Genomic DNA, 18,895 nt, shown 5'->3' with positions numbered 1-18,895 from the left:
TTTGATGTAATTATATTTATCATTTTAAAGCATATTTATAAATGCCTGAGTCAAAGGAAAATCTATTTTGAGTCAAAGTCCCAATGTGACTTTTAAAATATGTAAATTTGAATTTTTGAAATAAAAAATTTTGGCTCCAAAAGTGACAAGTCAGCTTCTCTCCAAGTCAAGTCGGCCCTAGCCAAAAGACACATCCTTTCACCCTAGACAAACTACTATATAAAGGCAGTTCAACCTCCTCATTTGGGTAATTCGCATTCCTCTCTAAAGCCACTTTCTGGGCAAGTGGGCGAAGGACAAAGAAGCATGAAGAAGAAGGCTGAATTTTCTCTCCTATCTCTCTCTTGCAACTCGCACGTGTGGAGGAATCTCTCTCTCTCTGTGATTCGCAGTTTTTGGGCCAATCGTTGCAGGGGACCAAAATTTTTCTTGGCTACCGGGGCAACTGATGCAGGACCGAAATTATAGGAAAATGGCTATTTCAGAAGGGCTGAAATTCTAAAAGTGCAAGATCAAGAGAAAATTGCAAGATTAGTGTTGGGTGACTTGACTTGGAGGAGAAGACTAGATTTGACCATAGCTCTAGGTGTGACTCTCATTGAACAGGAAGAATTTCTCTATTGAAAAGGTTGTTGGGTTTTTCCCTGTAGTGGGTTTTCTCAGGGTAAATCTTGTCTCCCTTTTGCGCATTGTGATCTCCATTATTCCATTGTTCTTTACTGTTGGATTCCTGAAGTAAAATTGTTGAATGATATATTGGAATAAGTTGAAAAATTATCTACATCAAAAGTAATTATCAGAATTTCAAAAATATTGTGCTAACCCTAATCATTGTTCCACCAAGGTTCCGGGACGAGGGGGCGAGGGAGCGAGGGGGCATGGGAGCGGCCTATGCAAAAGCTCCCCACCATTTTTTAGGAAACGTGGGGGAGCTTCAGGGTCTTAAAAACTTATAAATATAAAATATAATTTATTAATTGAGTCCACTATGACAATTGAGTTTGAATTGAAAAGCTTCAAAGCATGATCATTGATCTGAATATCATTATCTAATATCATATAAATTTAAAATTCTAATTTATAATCATACATCATAAATTATGATTAAAGTTTAAAGTTTAAACCATATTGATGTTCCACTTCCTACTATGAACATTGAATACTGAACAGTGAATATTCAATATTGGCATAAAATTATAAAAGTCAAGTCTGATACATCATACATCAAGAGTCCAAATTTTATAGAATTATAAAAGATTAAAGTCAAGTCTGATACATCAAGAGTCAAAATTTTCAAGAGTCCGTTGTGCGTATGAGGGTGCGAGGTCTCAGCTGTGCATGTGAGGTCTCAGGCTTCCACTGTGTGTGTGTGGGTGTGAGGTCTTAGTTTGCGGCTTTATAACATAATAAAACTGAAGTTTGAAACAATGAAACCCTACGCTTAAGTGTTAAGAGCGTTAGTTTTAAGGTTAATTAAATTTTAGTTTTAAGTTAATTAAATTTTAGTTTCGTTTTAAAAATTAAAACGTGTTCTCGTCCCCCCTCCTCCCCTCTCGTCCCCCTTTTCGGAAACGCCCCCTCAGGAAAGGGAAACGACCCCCTGGCACGTCCCCCCGAGTTTCCTCATTTTTGGGAGCGTGGGGAAACGACCCCTACTTGTCCCCAAGTCCCCGGAGCGCAGGGGAGCGAGGAAACTAGACCCCTAGGGGGGGCGAGTCCCCATGGAACACTGACCCTAATTGCACTAGAAAATCAACATTGTATCAGAGCCTTGTTGACGAAAGGAAGGTACATTGTGATCACTCTTGCAGAAACCCTAGAGAGAGCATTTTATTAAAATCCTTCTTGTACATTGGCATCTATGGCTTCCTCCATGAAATCTGAAAACAATCTAGAGGGAGCATCAAATTTCAAAGCTTGGAAAGTCATAATAGATCTTATTCTTGCCAAAAACAAAGTGTTGGATATTGTGACAGGAAAGACTATTGAAACAACTAATGCAGCTGGAAAAGAGAAGTTCAAGGAGGATGACATCATTGCCACGAGTCTAATAGTAGGCTCCATTAGAAACCATCTCATTCCATACATTGCAAAGCATGATACCTCCAAGAAGATGTACAATGCCCTAATAAATATCTACACTATTAAGAATGTTGCTCAACCCATGACTTTCAAGAATGAACTTTGAAATACAAAAATGACTAATGACGACACTATGGCCTCATACTTTGTGAGGATTTCGTAAATCAGAGATCAAATTCAAACTATTGCATAATCAATTCCCGATCAAGAACTTGTGACTACAACACTCAATGGTATCCCTATATCATGGGATGGATTTGCAGAAGGCATAAGCAGTTGGAAAGAAGCTCCTTCATTTGAGCAATTATGGACATCATGTGCTCAAGAAGAAGCAAGATTGATGACTAGAGATCATCGAGATGAAGATATTCAATCCCTTGTAGCCTGCTTCAAGAACAAGGGAAAGAAGAAGTTTGGACCTTAACATAAGTATTCAAGAAAGGGATCTTCTTCCTCTAAGAAGAAGAAAGACTTGTCAAAGATAAAATGATATGGTTGTCAAGACTATGGACATTTCAAGAGAGATTGTCCTAATATGGATAACAAGAAAAGAAAAGGGAAACAACATGTTTCCATAGCAGAAGTTGAAGAAGATGAAAAACCATAGAAGCCCAAAGGTGAAAAAGATTTGTTCCACTATTCTGCTTTGACAAGTTCCTTTTCAAATGATAACATGTGGTTGGTAGATAGTGAAGCATCAAGACACGTGACTGGAGAGCGTAGGAATCTTTCAAGCATGACAGAAAAGTTGTCTCAAAGGGTTGAATTGGGAGATAGTAACACCTATGCAGTTGAAGGAGTTAGACAGGCATTCATAGAGCTCAAATCTAGTAGCGATGTTCATCTCAGCAATGTCATTTATGTACCACGTTTGAAAAAAAATGTTGTCTCTATTTCTTGTTTGGAAGATAAAGGAGATATGGTTGCTTTTGTGGATGGCAAAGTAATTGTGTGGTCAAAGGGCTCCAGTCTAAATGATGGTATAGTTATCGGGATTCGTGATGGAAGACTGTATAGACATATGAGTCAACCAAATCAAGCATTAATACATGACGAAATAGATCCAAGTGACTTATGGCACTGCAGGTATGGACATCTTCAACCCATGACTTTCAAGAATGAGCTTTGAAATACAAAAATGACTAATGACGACACTATGGCCTCATACTTTGTGAGGATTTCGTAAATCAGAGATCAAATTCAAACTATTGCATAATCAATTCCCGATCAAGAACTTGTGACTACAACACTCAATGGTATCCCTAGATCATGGGATGGATTTGCAGAAGGCATAAGCAGTTGGAAAGAAGCTCCTTCATTTGAGCAATTACGGACATCATGTGCTCAAGAAGAAGCAAGATTGATGACTAGAGATCATCAAGATGAAGATATTCAAGCCCTTGCAGCCTGCTTCAAGAACAAGGGAAAGAAGAAGTTTGGACCTTAACATAAGTATTCAAGAAAGGGATCTTCTTCCTCTAAGAAGAAGAAAGACTTGTCAAAGATAAAATGATATGGTTGTCAAGACTATGGACATTTCAAGAGAGATTGTCCTAATATGGATAACAAGAAAAGAAAAGGGAAACAACATGTTTCCATAGCAGAAGTTGAAGAAGATGAAAAACCATAGAAGCCCAAACGTGAAAAAGATTTGTTCCACTATTCTGCTTTGACAAGTTCCTTTGCAAATGATAACATGTGGTTGGTAGATAGTGAAGCATCAAGACACGTGACTGGAGAGCGTAGGAATCTTTCAAGCATGACAGAAAAGTTGTCTCAAAGGGTTGAATTGGGAGACAGTAACACCTATGCAGTTGAAGGAGTTAGACAGGCATTCATAGAGCTCAAATCTAGTAGCGATGTTCATCTCAGCAATGTCATTTATGTACCACGTTTGAAAAAAAATGTTGTCTCTATTTCTTGTTTGGAAGATAAAGGAGATATGGTTCTTTTGTGGATGGCAAAGTAATTGTGTGGTCAAAAGGCTCCAGTCTAAATGATGGTATAGTTATCGAGATTCGTGATGGAAGACTGTATAGACATATGAGTCAACCAAATCAAGCATTAATACATGACGAAATAGATCCAAGTGACTTATGGCACTGCAGGTATGGACATCTTCATTTTAGAGCATTGCCTAAATTAAGTAAAATAGTGTCAAGGGTTCCTGAACGACAGATAAAGAATGATGGTCTATGCAAATGCCTGGCTCTCGGGAAGAACATCAAGAAACCATTTCCAAACAACAACAATAGATCTACAGAAACTTTGGATTTGATTCATTCTTATGTGTGTGGTCCAATTCCCGAAAAATCACGTGGTGGTTCATTGTACTATGTGACATTCATTGATGACTTCTCTCATAAGACATGGATATATCTCTAGAAGGCAAAAGATGACGTATTCAACAAGTTACAAGAATTCAAAGCTGAAGTGGAAAACTTGACAAGTAAAAAGATCAAGATACCGAGATCTGGAAATGAAGGAGAATACACCTCAAAGGAGTTTGTTGCTTTCTACAAGCAGACTCGGATTAAGAGGGAGCTAATTGTCCCCTATAATCCACAACAAACTGGTGTAACAGAATGAAAGAACAGATCCATTGAAGAATTTGTCAAGGCCATGATGCATGATTTGGATATGACCTTGTTCTTATGGGGCGAAGCATCACAGATAGATGTATACATTCAAAATCGAAGTCCTCATAGAGTTTTGGAAGGTATGACTCTTGAAGAAGCCTTCCCTAAAATGTAGCCTGAGGTCAGGCGCATGAGATATTTTGGTTGTCCTGTATATATTCATGTTGTTGAGTATAAGAGGAACAAACTTGAGCCTTCACGAAAGAAAGGAATATTTGTTGGATATAGTGAATCGTCAAAATCCTATAGAATTTACATTCCAAAACAATGAGGAATTAAGGTCAGCCGAGAAGTCACCTTCAATGAAAGAGTGGCATATTGGAGGTCTAAGGAAGTCTCTGTAGATTCCCTGGATGAAGTAAGGCAGGAGACCTCAAGAGAGGAACATTCAAGTTCTACAGAATGTACTGGAAGGCCAGTAGGACCTCAAGATCCAGCAAAACAAGCTATAGTTCTAGAGATCAAGAAGAGACCAGCATGGCTTATAGATCCACATTGGAAGAGGTTGAAGGGCATGCAGCTCCTGATGGCACATCTGGAGAGGTGAAGAAACCTAAGAGGTTCCCCAGCAATGCAACCCTCATGACACAACTTATTGATGAGGAACCCTCCATGAAGAACCCTCCACGTTTGAAGAAGCACCTAGTCAGTAAGTGTGGAAGGAAGCAATGAATGAGGAATACCAATCGATCATGAAGAATAATGTCTGGGAGATTGTGCCAAGGCCTGAGCGCAAGTTAGCAGTAACTTCCAAATGGATATACAAGTTTAAGCATGCTACAAATGGAGTATCGACAAATACAAGGCATGATTTGTGGATCGAGGATTATCCTAGAAAGAGGGAGAAGACTAAAATGATACTTTTACTCTAGTTGCCAGGTACATCTCCATTAGATCCATCATTTCACTAACTGCTTCCATGGGATGGGAACTACATCGAATGGATGTAAAGACTGCTTTCCTTAATGGAGAAACTGAGGAAGAGGTCTACATAGAGCAACCACAAGGATTTGAGGCATATGGAACTCGAAGCATATTGAGATCAAGTACCACTACATCTGTGACATGGTGCAAAGGAGAGCAATAAGGCTCAAGTACATCTCCACTGATGAGCGGACAGTTGATGTTCTTATGAAGTCGTTATCAAGGGACAAGTTCATGTTCTTCAAACACAAGTCGAGACTCGTACAAATTACCCCTTTTGTTGAGAAGGAGTGCTAAATTGTCTATAGCACGGATGGACATTCTCCTAAAAGGAAGAATGGGTCAAAGAGACCCAAAGGGCTCAACAGGCAATGTTGAGTGAGTGTCTCTTGGAGGAGAAGAGTATGATCACACACCAACCATCATGGAGTGATGTCCTTCAGCATATGGATCCTAATCACACACTGGAAGGGTGGAGTGAGGTCATAGACCCTAATTACACACCGGATAGGGTCGAGTGAGGTCTTGTTCAACATTTAGACCCGATAACCAATCAGGAAGGTGTTGAGTGAGGTCTTGACCCACAGCGCTCACCAGGAAAGGTGAGAGAGAGCTTGCTAGTTGAGGGTCTCAACCTAAGTTGCATGAAACGGGGAAACGGGTACGAGTTTCCGAAACGGGAAGCGATACGAAACGCGACCTCCCCAAATTTTGGAAACGGGGAAACGCGAATATATATATATATATATTGAAAATATATATATATATATATATATTGAAAATATATATATATATATATTGAAAATATTTATATATATATATATATATATATATATATATATATGTGCAATCATAAAGCATAAATGATACATTATAATCTATTACACTTAAACATTAAGATTTAATTTACATCACATTTACTCATGAATGATCACATAATGAAAATAAAAATATTGGAATATCCAAAAGCAACCTTTATTATATATCCAAATCTCAAAATCAGCCTTTATTTATATTAATATATGAGGCTGCAAGTACAATAAAGACTATAAGGCTGCAAGAGAGAGATCCAAATCAGGATTTTCTGCATCCACATCCCATTCTTTAGAAGGACCACTGTTGTATTGGGAGTCTCCTCCTACATAGTCGAACGACCTTAGTGCTCTTGTTTAAATACACGTTTCATACCCTAGTGCCCTACATGATCTTGATTATTGGGAGTTTCCCTTGCATAGAGGGCTTGGTTCTCTTGATTAAATAAAAGTTCCAAACCCTAGTACATGATAAAATCCAATGGAAACATTGCAATCCCTCTAATTCTGAAATCCTGAAAAACAAATAAGTCTGTTGGATTTTGAGTGAGATCTAAAATTCTACTTTCTCCATATGAAATCCAATGAGGGCGAAACCACTCTCAAACATCCTGAGTCATTTCATGGTAATGTTAAAAATTTAAGTAAAAGGATGAAAATGAAAAATAAAGGAGAATATCACTTTTACTTTAAGAATTTAACATTACCATGAACTGCATATCCCTCAAACTTCCTGATGAACTGCATATCAACACTAGGGCAAAAATTCACTTTTATAACTTTAGACACACATCTAGAAGCAACAAGAAGTCACTAACATACCCTAAAAGTAAATTTAAAAACAAATTTAAAAAAAAAAAACACAAGTTAATGAGGAAACGTGGGTTGTACGGCCCTGAAACGCGTTTCCGGCCGTACTGGCCACGTTTCCGTTTCGGGAAACGTGGCAGTATGGCCAGAAACGCGTTTCACGGCCGTACCAAACGTGTTTCCGCGTTTCGTACCCGTTTCCGTACGGAAACGAACCTCTATACCACATTTCCTGCAACATAGGTCTCAGCTAATTGGCCTAGTTAGTGGCCATGAATTCAAGGATCGATCACTCGAGAGGAGTGAGTCCTAATATACGGATGACATTGCCATGGGTTTGGTACCAACTCGAATATCGCCGCTAGCAAGATGTTGATGATAAATGATGATGCTAGTAATAATGGATAACTTTTTCTTTAGAGAAATTTGTTCAACTTGAAAACATCTATTACAATTTACAGTGGTTATGAATACCTCCCTAGTTAAGAGGGAGTGTTGAATTTGTAACTATGGTTTAGCCAAAATCATTTGACTCCATTTTTTCCAAAAAGCAAGGCACTAGTCCACAATCCATTGTTGATCACCCCAAAACTTTCTTCTCTTACCTTTCCTTTGAATTCTACCGTAGCCTTGGTGGGTCTCCTAGAGCATCAAGCAAATTGTTTTGTAGCCATCCAATTTTGGAACGAGTTGGCAGCCATTTGCGTTGATGTGTCCTCAAGGGGTCCTCCAATTTTGAGGTCATTCCCACGGTCAGATTGGGAGATACACCAAGCCCTAGCCATAAGAACATACTTGTCTAGGTTCCTCCTAGGTTAAGGTAGATTTCAAGGGCCTCATTATTAGAAAACTCAAAGGAAGTTCATCATTCTCGAGGCCCTTCTCATCCTCCTTGTTTGGCCTTGCATGACCATTGAAAGGAAGATAAAAAATATAAACCCTAGGTCAAACTTGGACCTTCCGAAGGCTCCTTTGTGATTCTGCATCTTTATCATTATTATCTTACAAGGCCACTTATAAACCTTGCTTCTAAAGAAATCCTAGGTCTAGGGTATCCCTCATTAAGGAATACCTCTAACCCCTAGGTCTAAGCTTCCCTTAAGCCTTTCTTAGAGAGCCTTTCACCTTGCTTCCAAAACAAACAAGCCCTATTATTTGGCTCTCTATTGTGAATGGGCTCTAAAAATCACTACCTATCCCATCATTGATTCATCATTCCTAGTGATTTCCTTATACCAGGACCCCCACCCCCCCATCAATAAAAGTTCGTAAAGAGCAAGGGGCATCGACTGAGGTGACAATGGGTCCTTGTCCCATTGTTGCCACTTGGTCTAGTAGTTGTCCCTTTGGAACCCCTCTTAGGACCCATGCTAGATTGAGTGATAAATTGATAATAGGTACCTTACAAGGTGTTTGAACCTACTTAAATGTAAGGTCTAGCATTAAAGTGAAAGGCATAAAAAGGACTTACAAAATGATTTTGTGAAATACAAAGTCAAAGTGCTTTTAAACCACAAGTGTGTTTTCTAAATTTCTCATAAAGAAAATTTTGGGGATCCATGTGAGCATGACTTGGATCATGATTTCAACCATTCATTAAGATTGAATTTGAGTCATTGATCTCTTATGAGAGCCTATAAGAGCACAATTAGGGTTAGAGGCCAGACAAACCAAAACATTCATTCATGCGAGATTGATGAGATGATGAGGAGAGAGAGATGAGGCTTTGAACACTTCCTTGGAGGGTTGAATTTCTGAATTAGAGAAGGCAGATTTTCTACTGGAGATTAAGCACAAAAATCGAGGCAATCTTACAAGTGATGTCAACCGCAGTGGGTGACGTCATTAGCATTTAAAGAAGCTATATTAATGGTTGTATGATCAGGACAGCAACTTCATTAAATGTCGTAATTTCTCCATAAATTTTGTTGTGTGAAATTTACTCCAGGAAAAGAAAATATAATTATCATTTTGGGGTTCTCCCCCTGGGGTTTTCCATGGTCATTGAGCAAAATTATCTGTCCTTTGATGTGCATGTGCATTATTATTTTCAGCAAATGTCTAAAAGATTCTTGTGGTAGAAATTAGCAAATTAAATTTCATATTTCACAACTATAGGAAGTTTCTTCAACATTATGGATGACATCAGCCATAGAGGCTTCACGGCTAACACGTGTGAGCTTTTCTTACCGAATATGTTGAGAGCTAGTGGGTTGGCTTGTAACCGAAGGGATTATTGTGATTTAACTTGCCATTAGGGGGCTTTTAGGCTAAATTAGAATTCATCCTCCTCATATAAATAGAAGAGAAGACTTTCATTTTTAATCATCATCACTTGTGACAATTCGACCTCGCTGGGAGAATTTTGGCATTCTTGAAACTTTGGAGAAATAGTGATCTATGGAGCATTATCTATATTGGAGCTATACTCTTGATCTTGGAGAAGTTTCGTTGGATCAATGATTGGATTGTACATGCATATTGTCCTGTAAGTGTTTTATTATTGAAAATTTATGATTTTATGTCTAATGTATGGAATAAATTAATGATCTAGGGTTTTTCTATTGTGCCCTAATTTATTGAATATCAATTATATGGAAGCTAGGTCTCATTATTGCATGCATTACTCATTGTATGATATGTGAATAACAACCCCCTTGGTGAATCTTACATTAGCTCTCCCAAGTAAATTTTGATCCCTCACAAAGGTAATAGTTAGGTTTTGTTGCCAGGGCATCAAAATATTTGTACACCTTTGCAAGTTTTCACCATTCTTAAAAATCCATAGACTCCATCAACCCTAGGACTAAGCATTGCCCAGGTCTTGTTGGTGATCAATTCATCTTTTATCCACAAATTAAATTTCTCTCTCTCTTTTCTCTAATTCGACCCTCTTAAGGCTATGCGGTCCAATTGGAACTTAGTACGAATTAGCTAAGAATGGGAATTTTTGGTCCTAGATAGTTTCAAAATCAAGGGTTGTAGTGATTGCCTCAAAATCATTCGTCTTACTAGCCATTCTTTCCATTTCCATCTATAATTTCTCTTGCCCTAGTTGTTTTCCCTAGTATAAAACCCTAGTTTGGTTTAAGCTTCAACTTGAGCACATGTTGAAGGTTTCATGTGCCTTTGTTGTGCTAATACTCATTGTTCGAAACCTTTTCCTTACACCATGACCTTGGGACATTCTTTTTTCCAAGCTATTACTCAAACCCTAGCTCTAGTGAGCCCTAATTTGGCTTATCTAAGGGAAGCAAATTGCCTCTTCTTCATCACTTGAACCTTGTTGTTATGTTGAGTCCTCCTTTAGAAGTCTTTAAGTCACCACATACCTATTCAAAAAAGTACAAAGGAGGTGTTTCCTAGTGCTTTTTGCCAAAGCCTAGGAAAACAACTGAAAGCACCTTTTTAGTGTGACTTTATGAGATCATTAAAGTCATGTGAATTTTTAGTCACTTTATGAGTTCTAAAAGTACATTGTACTTTATAATATTAAAGTAATTTTATGTTTTTAAAGTGACTTTATGAGGCAAAAAGGTACATGGTACAACAAGTTATTAAAGTGACTAGAGGGGGTCAGGGAGACAAGAGAGGGGGTCAATGTGATATTAGATCTCCACCCTTGATCAAGAGAAGCTAAGATCTAACGTCAACCCTTGATCTTAGGGACAGGTCTTCTCATCCTTATGGAAACTTAAGAGGAAAAAGGGAAGAGGAGGCTCATTCTTCATGTGTAGCTCTTGGAGAAGAGGAGCGGAGAAAAAGATAAGCAAGGAGAAGGTTGAGATAGTCATTTGCTAAAGGAGAGACCAATTTACAGCAAAGAGAAGGCAAGTACAGGCACGAATCCCAAGGTTGGAAGGGTGCACAAAAACCGACAAGGTACAACAGTTCCTTAGTGTCATTTTCAAGGCTAGCAACGCAAATTTCAAGGGTCAAACTGCATTTAATGCTGGTTTGATAGCACAATTTTGAAGGAGGAAAAGTCGGTCTAACATGAACAAAAATCGAGGAGAAGAAATCAATCTAAATGCACATATTTCACAACAGACATTTGTCATATGGGCACGATTTTTGAGGGAAAATTGTCAATCCAGTGGCAAGATTTTCGAGGCAAAGAAATGCCAACTGTGGCATGAAATTTAAGGCAGTCAAAGTCTGGAAAGTGGCACAAGTTTCAAGGACAGCAGCAAGAGTTTCTAGAAGTTGACCAGTATTTCAACAATGGAGATATGTACCCCTAATGTGTATTCAATGCTATAAAAAATTCTCTAAGAAAAAGCAAATAAAAATCCATTTCCTACTGGTTTTCCATTCAGGGTTTTTTCAGGGTCTGATTCTCCAAAAATTAGTGTCTAAATTTTTCTGCATGCTTGGGAAATTATTAACTGAAAGTGAAAAGTAGTGGTAGCTTCTAGTGTTTTAGTTGCGATTTAAATTCAAGTTTAATCTCAGCAAATGAACCATGGGGTTTGGGCATTAAACTTGATGTGTGAAACAAATTGAAACTGTGTGGGGCTACAAGACTTAAAATTTCTACAATACCTTTAAGTATAGAACATCTCTTAGGTGACCTATAAATCGAGATTCCTCCCATTGGTAAAAATTCATAAAGAGCAGGGGGTAGTAGTGTTGAAAAATCAATGGGGCTACAATTAGGGTGATTTCTCTTAGACTTGATAACTTCTTTTGATGTATTTTTATTTTTCTTGATTATTAGCTTATTTTGTTATTATGTTGTTCTTATCATCAAACAGCTACCAAAAACATGAAGATCAATAGTACACAAGAACACATGATGTAGGATGCAAGGCAAGGCCAAAACCTCTCCTCTTGAGAGGAAAACCCACAAATCTCTTCTCTTCTTACAGATTCTTCAAATCATGAATTCCAAGACCTCTAGACCAAGACCACGACCCTTCCAACACCAATTCAGACCTTCTTGATGATGTGCTTTTCCTATCCAAGTCAAATCGAGTCAAATCTCTTCCGGCTACACAACTTCGACCACAAGCTACAGAATTTCGACCTCCATTGCAAGTCTAAAATTTTTGACCCGTGCCGCAGTTGTTGCTTCCACACGTGTGAGGGAAATTAGGGCTTCCATGGCTTCCTTTCTCCTTTGCTTGGGCTGCTTCATCTTCTAGGGCTAGTAGGTGACCTAATAGTCCTTTCTTCCACCAATTTCGACCTTGTTTCTGCAACTTGAAAAGTTCGACCTTGTAGCTGCAAAACCTATGGTGCACAAAACTTTTAGGAACTCGTCATTTCGGATCGTACCCATACCCAAAACTCGACCATCATTTCATCATCTATGATAGTTAATATGGACTTTGTTTTCCTTCTAAATTGTCATCTATGGGTCTTATTTCCCTTTTTTCTTGCAAGATAATGTGTTAATCACTAATTTATAAATTTCTTTATTTCTTTCTATATATGACGTTTCAGCCAAAGTTTCCCTTTTTGGGAGGTGACGTTTCTAAACGTACCCGTTTCGGAAACTCTTGTTGGAAATACTGAGAGGGGGGTGAATCAGTATTTCTTTTCAATTGATACTTTTACCAGTTAGATCACTTATATTTAGAACACAAAATGAACAATGATAAGAATAAATTCTTTTATTAATTGAATCAAGTACAAATGAATGAGTACAAAAATTGTTGCCAAGCTCCAACTTGGACTTTAGTGAGGCTCTGACCTCTAGGGCTTCGACCCTATCTTATCCAAGGCACCAACCTTGAGTTTAGGAGCATCGACTCCAAGGACACCAATCCTATATCTGCTTCAAGCACCAACCTGGTTTCTTGAGGACTCTGATCCTCTAAGGCTCCAACCCTATCCTTCAAGGCGCCGACCCCAAGGACTCCAATCCTTTATCTTCTTCAGGCACCAACCTGGATTCTTGAGGACTTCGATCCTCTAGGGCTCCAACCCTATTCTCCAAGGCACTGACCTTGTTGTTCGAGGCTCCAACCTCCAAGCACCAACCCTTTGGGCTCCAACCCACTCTCGTACTTTGTCTAGATGTGTTTGATAGTATTTCACTGCTCCCAATATCTTCTTCAACAAGCCATGTCAATCTCCAACTTCACTGTAGTCTTCCACGCTACATCATCAATGACAGCCCTGATTTCTTAGAAGGTGTCACCAATGCTCTTGATCATACCCAAACAATTTCTCCAAGTTACCCCATGATGACATCAGCGATGTATCATGGTCTTCGATGTTATCTTCAAGATATCCCACCACAATGTATTCAACAGTGTCTCCAAGGTCAGTCAAGGCTACTCATCAAGAGGGCTCCAATCTGGGATCTTCTTCAAGACCACTCCACAAAGACTTCAAACAAGGTCTCCACAAATTCTTCAAAGTGTCTTCATGGTACCCAACCAAAGATCTTCAAATAACTTCTTCAAGAGTCTTCAATTTCACTTCAACAAGCCACTCCACAAGATCTTCTTTAATAACATTGAGTAATGTACTTACTTGAGTTCCTTCAACAGAATTTTTCACTATTCAACTCTTCTTATGTCCAATCAATTTGAGTTTGACTGTCCAATGTTTTAGGCCTCCACCAGTGACTACTTATTGTTACTTTACGATGTTGGACTATTCTTAGGCCTCCACTGCTGGTTTGACTGTCCTTTATTTAACAATGATCACTGTAGGTCTGAGAGTTAATGTTGCTCTAAGTCCAAGGTTAATGATAAAGACACAAATCCGAGCTTTACAAACAGTGATCCAAAGTCTGCACTGACAAACAATTCCGATTTGTAATCTGAATTTCTGAGATGATACATCGAGCTACCAAGAGATGACTGTTCAGTTGCCTTCTCAGGATAAAGGTCTGAGGCTATCTGCTACAGGACCGAGTTTATGCAGATCGAGCTTCTTCACTGCCTACAGAGTCCATGCTACAGTGATCCGAAGTGTTTTTTCTTCACAGTTTAACACCTTCAACCAACCTTCCACAGGTGCCTTTCATCCACAGGTTGCTTTAGTATATATATAATCTGAGCCTTTTAAAACTTTTTCCATGTGCGACCAATGCTGTAACTCCAGGCTTCAAGGTATCACAGGTCTGTTTAAAGTTTATTACTGGTGAGTCTGAGCTTCACAACAACTCCAACGAGAGACCAACCCAGAATTCTTCTTTTTTCGGCCTGTTGTTCCATATCATCACCGTTCCATAAGTGCATTCCTTGTGAGTTCACAAGAGGTAACGGTTTTCTTTTTCTTCGTATTTTTTTTGTTTTCCAGATCTGTATGCTCCACATTCATTTCAACGCATCATAACTTATATATAATTATATGCATACATTTTTAAACGGACAACATCATAAAGAAAGCCAACCTATAAAACCGACTAATGTTTTGGTGGAGTCGGCATGTAATTAATTCATAGTTTTTTTATTAAATATGCAACATTCAGCGTACAATACATTTCAGAGACTACACGTACCGTCAAAGGTATTTTGATTTTATATTGACATTTGGTTATTTATATAAAATTTAATGAGGGAGAGACGTCATCTTTTAGAGAATCCAACCTGATTTAGTGGAGCCCACAAATATTAGACAGATTCAACACTAATATGAAACACATACCTCCAGCGTCCAATGTGTACATTGTTTAACTATGTATGGTTAGAAATCAACGTTTTTAGGAAATGTTGTGGGGTCATTATCTAACAACGTTACCTTTTCACTTTTTTTAATAATGCCCCATGATTTTAGATTAGTGAAATGTTCAAGTATATATGTCCCCTATATATATTTCTTGTATATATATTTCAAGAGTTAAGGTGTGGCTCAAATTAATACTTTTAAGTGTATAGGTAATACTTGTATAGTATATGGTGTTTGTAATTTAGGACTTAGTAACTTAGGGTTAGGGTTTAGGAATTTAGGATTAGGGTTTTGCCTTGGAGGTTTTTCATTAGGGTATGTCTAGGGTTTCTTCATTAGATCATGCATCAATTATTTAGGGCTTGTCATCATATAGATAGAGATATATAGCTAGGGAATTTTCATCATCTTCATGCTTAGGGGATTCACTTAGGGTTTGTTAGGGCAGCATCATGTATCACACGAAATATTGCCATCTCGGTCAATGTCATATTGACATCAATGACAACCTTGATTAACAACTCCGAAACTTTTTGGCGCTTCGTGCAACTTGGAGCACAACCCTAGCCTTATCTTCGCACGTGAGAGAGAGAGAGAGAGAAAACCAACCCAAAACTTCATCCTTATTCCTTCTTTCCTCCTTCGCTCGCCTTTCTTCTTCTTCTTCTTCGCTTGGATGATGAGTGAGAGAATGAATGTCCATAGGAGGTTGAATTCTCTGCTATATATAGGCTTCCAAGAAGGCCAACATGCCCTAATGAGGCCGACTTCTTAGCACAACCCTAGCCTTATCTTCGCACGTGAGAGAGAGAGAGAAAACCAACCCAAAACTTCATCCTTATTCCTTCTTTCCTCCTTCGCTCGCCTTTCTTCTTCTTCTTCTTCGCTTGGATGATGAGTGAGAGAATGAATGTCCATAGGAGGTTGAATTCTCTACTATATATAGGCTTCCAAGAAGGCCAACATGCCCTAATGAGGCCGACATCTTAGCTATCAGGCCAACTTGATCTTGGAGGGGTGTTTTTACACTTTAGACACAAGGGGTCACCCTCCTGTCCATCATATTCTGAGGAATTGATTCCTCAATATGGCACTTCTAGATATTATTATGCCTTCGAAGGGCCCTACGACATGTAAATATTATTATTTGGCCCCTTGAGAGGCTTATTTTTACACTTGTGAGCTAGTTTGGTGGGCTTGTCACCAATTAGGGATTTTATTTGCACATTATTTTATCATTAGGGGCTAATGTAGGCCCATAGGCTAATTCGAAATCCTTAGGAGGCTATATATTGATGTTAGATACATTCAATTGGATCATCACTTGACTTGGGATCTCTCTAATCATAGAGAACTTTGCATTTTTTCCTTGGAGGATATTTTTTGGAGATGGATGAATTTTGACATATGGATTTGGGCTATTTATCTTGTCTTGGAGCTTTGTCTTGTGAACAAAATCCTAGTTGGATATACTTTATAATGTTGTAAGTAAATTTTCATGTTATTATTCTTGTTGCTGCATACTGCTAAAATTGGGGCTAGTTGTTCCATAATCGAAATGTGGAATTGAGCATGTTTTAGCTAACTTAATGTATGGGTCATTGTTATATGAATGAAATGTCCAAGAGATTATTTGTCTCGATAAGCTTGCATCATTTTCTTTGAAGTATAAATGTTGAAGGTGACTTTTCTTTTCTTTCTCTCAACATTGGATGAAACTGACTTTCTGGGCCTCCTTGATCAAGAAACCAAGTTCTTACTCATCACCATCCTTGACTCCATATCCCCAAGTGAAGTGGGCATTGGTCCCTTAAAAAGGGTGATCATTGTAACCCTCTTTTTACCATTTTCCCCTTCTTCCCCAAGTCGAGCGCCATTACGTCACCTAAGGCATCAATTTGTCAAGAATTGACCCAAGGAAAAACTTCGATCTCCTATAGGTTACTGCACTAGTGGGTCCCCTCCTTCTCCTCCAAATTTGAGGCAATTCTAATAGTGGAATCTTACGGAATCCCAAGCCCTAGCTCTAGGATCGAATTTTTCCTAGGCATCCCCAAGGCTAGACCTCAACAGGACCATTTCAACCTTTACAAGTAAACATTCTTGTCTAATCCTTTCCTTTCACCTTGTTCAGGATAGGAACAGTATTGGTTGCTACATTCCATCCCTAAACCTGGACTGGGTCCACTTGGCCCTGTGTGATCCCACTTCTCAACAAAGATTATTTGTTAAGGATCATTTGGGAATCCAAGTTTCCCCAAGGATTATAGGGATTGAGAACCTTGCCTGTAAGCCTATTCCTTCTCCCTCAACCCTCCAATCTTCACCCCTTACCCCTGGTGGACCAAGTCCCTTGCTTAAACAGCAAGCAAGTTCCATTCTTCATTCCATCCTTGGGAAAGGGTTTCTAGGGTCACTTATCACTTGTCCATTGACGTACACTTTACAAGTGATCCCCACACTACCGGAACTCCTCCCATCGGTGAAAGTCTGTAAAGAGCAGGGAGACTTAGCTGTGGTGACAGTCGGCTAAGCCTCCACTATTGCCCTTAACCTAGCAGTTGCCCTTTTAGGAACCCCTTTAGGTCCCCTGCTGGTTTGAGTGGTAACAAGTAGCACGAGATACGTTTCCAAGTTTGAAGGATCCATTTATGTAGTGGATCCTACACAAACCTTGATTATCCATATCCACATCCAAATCTGAAACGTGGATCTGCAGATCCGGCATCAAGACCCCGTGAATCCAGTAACACAGAATAATAGGCAGCGGAGACTCACCAACTTCTACATGCAAATAATACTTTTTACTGCAGTTGTCCAAGAATCTTTTCAGGTTAATGGAATAAGGGTCAAATGTAGGGATTTCTCAACCTTAGAAACGTCCCAGAAAGGTTATTTCATAATTTGTTGAGCAGTGACCAGTTTAATTTTGGGAATCATAGGACAAATATTGTTAAGGGCCTAGACAAGCTCATCATTCCTAGCCATCTCAATGGGGGAGGTAGGGTTCTGCTAGATATGACAGCAGAAGAGAAAGATAGAGCCATTCCCCCAAATTTGTTTGTGTAGATCACAGTAGCACAGTAGAGAAGTGTTACTTCTGGTGTAGAGCAAGAGCATGCTGATGGTGATGCCTGGCCAGCATTGAGGGTACAGGGTCAGTATGAGATCTTCTTGACGAGACTGAGGTAGATGATGTCAGCTAAGAGCCTCCTGCTTGCTCTTTAATAGAGTCCCAATCTTTCATCCAATTGAAGACAGAATTCTGCAATCAGATGCTGGTGGTACACTTGGACTTAATAAAATACATGTCCAGTGGATGCATTTTTAGTAAGAAAATACTGCTATTATGATGAAGACAAAAAATACTTTCAGTTCTTGACAGTTGACAGTGGAGTACTTTTGTCTTTGAGTTACTTAACTATGGCTAAGCAGCAAGGCTTTAAAAATTATTTATATTAAAAATGTATTATTCTTTCATGTTTAACAGACAAACTCTCAGTTTCATTTTTGAGATGCCATAGTTGCTGCACTTCAAGGCTTTTAATGTGTAGCCTCTCTGTGGCATAGTCAACTTGTAATCATGTTTCCAGTATGTAAACAAAACCAAAAAAGGATTGTAGAACTTTAATTTAAGCATATTATGATCAAATATACTATGATGTAATTGAATATTTCTCCAATTGGTGTTACTCTGCAGCAGATGAAACATCTTTTGGATGTTGGGTGTATGGTACTCAAAGTTTCATCATAAAAGTAATAAACATTCAATAAGTCAAAAACCTCAATATATACATTTTTATAGAGAGAGGTAGGAGGAAGAGGGGGCACGATATAACAGCAGGGAGAGAGTTTTCTTGGTACAAGGAAAAAAATGAACTAGAATGAGGATGAGAGGAAAGAATCTATGACCAGCTATGTTGCACGAAACTTCAAGGAATCTGGCATTTTGGACCGTACCCATACCTGAAACTCCGAAACTTGGCCGAAACTCAACCA

The 18,895-nt window shown here is 38.7% G+C and overlaps 1 protein-coding gene across 2 annotated transcripts in view; it reads right to left on the bottom strand.

The window, feature by feature from the left end:
• The window catches only part of TTN8 (Structural maintenance of chromosomes (SMC) family protein), a 315,922-nt gene that overhangs the window by 100,465 nt on the left and 196,562 nt on the right, over window positions 1–18,895 (bottom strand). The window lies entirely within an intron of this gene.

Source organism: Pinus tabuliformis, chromosome 5_2, assembly GCF_031772625.1.
Source record: "Pinus tabuliformis cultivar Carrire ecotype Pingquan chromosome 5_2, CPIR1, whole genome shotgun sequence".
Taxonomy (NCBI): domain Eukaryota; kingdom Viridiplantae; phylum Streptophyta; class Pinopsida; order Pinales; family Pinaceae; genus Pinus; species Pinus tabuliformis.
The sequence above is the reverse complement of the archived record's forward strand: the minus strand, read 5'-3'. Positions and strand labels throughout refer to the sequence as shown.